Raw genomic sequence first — 1,857 nt, 5'->3', positions numbered from 1 at the left:
TTATCGTTGACACAATTCTATTTATAGTTACAAAGTCTAGTAAACTTGTCACATGGTCAGGCCACGAATGTACAGTATGCATGTATGTAATACTAGAGTGTTAAGCACCAATGTTGACAAAAACTGTAATTTTGACAAAATGATGTGTCCTTAAATAAGAGTTTACACTTTCTCTCTGTATTTGAACGAGTTAACTTGTATTTTGTAGTAAATGTACATCAGAAGTGCACTGCTGTGCTCGACTTCAGCTAAGGCCACTCATGTAAAAATGTATTTTTAACATTCTCTCTGCCTCAGTTCATCTTACAGCAGACAGTAGGTCTTTCGAGTTATATGCACACCCACAAAAAGAAAACAAAACCTTGCTGTGCTGGCAAGTTTTGCGTGGCTGATGACTGCGATTGGGTTTCAGCTCCAGGAAAGGGTCACAGCAATTGTGAGTGTGTCCATGGGTGAGTGTGTCCATGGGTGTGTGTGTGTGTTAGAGAGACAGGGAGTGAGAGAGAGTGTGCGTTTCTGGTGTGTATGCGTGTGTGATCTGAGCAGACAGGTGACAGGGATCAGGGTCAGAGGAGAGGACGCCTGGCTCCAGGGTGACGAGACGCAAACACACGCACAAGCTATAGCACAAGTAGCACTGCAATGACACACAAACGAACACTCAACAGTGGTGGGAGTACATGGTCACATGAGGCATAATTTAACCTCACATTTAAAACCAATGAGAAAGATGTTGAAAAAGGGTCTTCCCTGTTTGAGCAGAACAAAACAATTCCCAATTATATCTGTTATTTGGCTGTGACACAGACTCATCATTTTATCCACTGAATGATCCCTTGTTGCCTTGAAAAATAAGCAGCTCACTGTTAGACCAATTTCCCCAAAGACCACATTTATATCAACATCTTCCTCCAACTGATAGGAAATCGTAGATCATGGGAAACAGGGACATCCACGATTACTTCATAATGTGGTATGTTCCTAAAGGTATGATCTAATGTCAGCCTTCCTCCACTAGCTAAATCTGACAACAAATCCTTACAGCGGCCCTGACACTGCATAGTGTTATAGGCAAGATAAAGTTAAAGCAAAGACAGGGTTAAAAAAGGTAATTACTTCAAACTCAGAAGAGGGTAAATGTGGCCTAGTGACAAAGAAGCAAATCATTTTTTATTTTTGGAGCCTATGTGAGAAGGGAGGTAGACAATACGCCATATGTGCAAACTATTTAGAAAATGAGGCCCAAGACGACTGTGCAGGATCAGCTGGGTTGTCCACACACTGTCCTGTGTGATCCATCTTCCCAGGTCACACCCGTGCAATGAGCTCACAAGAGTAATGGTGTCCAAAATAGAGCTCCCAGGTCAAACAGTGCCCTTAAAACATTTTGTACCCCAAGGTCTAACTGAAGGTGGTAGAACTCCCTGTTCCTGAGATCAGATTTGTTAATGTCAATTAAAGTTTATATTTCTGGTGAGTAATGCAAGTAAGTAATGCATATTACGTTTATATTTCTGGTGAGTAATGCAAGTATATTACAGCTTTCATATACAGCTATTCTTGAAATAGAATTATCTCAATGCTGATCTGGTAATCACGCCAACCGTTTTAGGCAACACTCATGAGATAAAAAAAAAAAAAAAAACTAGCAATGAGTTTGAAATAAACATTACCTAAGAGTAGAGTGGAGTTGGGAGTTTCGTTTAATTTGGGAATTTGACAGCAATCCAAGACAAAGACCTTTACAATAACCTGGACTTGAATCTTCACGGACATATTTCCATAAGCAACCGTTTTAGAAACAGCATCAAAACTAAAGCACAGGGTATTTATAAGCCTTACGCCTTTGTTTAATTA

The sequence above is a fragment of the Cynoglossus semilaevis genome, chromosome 1 (assembly GCF_000523025.1).
Source record: "Cynoglossus semilaevis isolate Cse_v1.0 chromosome 1, Cse_v1.0, whole genome shotgun sequence".
NCBI classification, from domain to species: Eukaryota; Metazoa; Chordata; class Actinopteri; order Pleuronectiformes; family Cynoglossidae; genus Cynoglossus; species Cynoglossus semilaevis.
The sequence above is the reverse complement of the archived record's forward strand: the minus strand, read 5'-3'. Positions refer to the sequence as shown.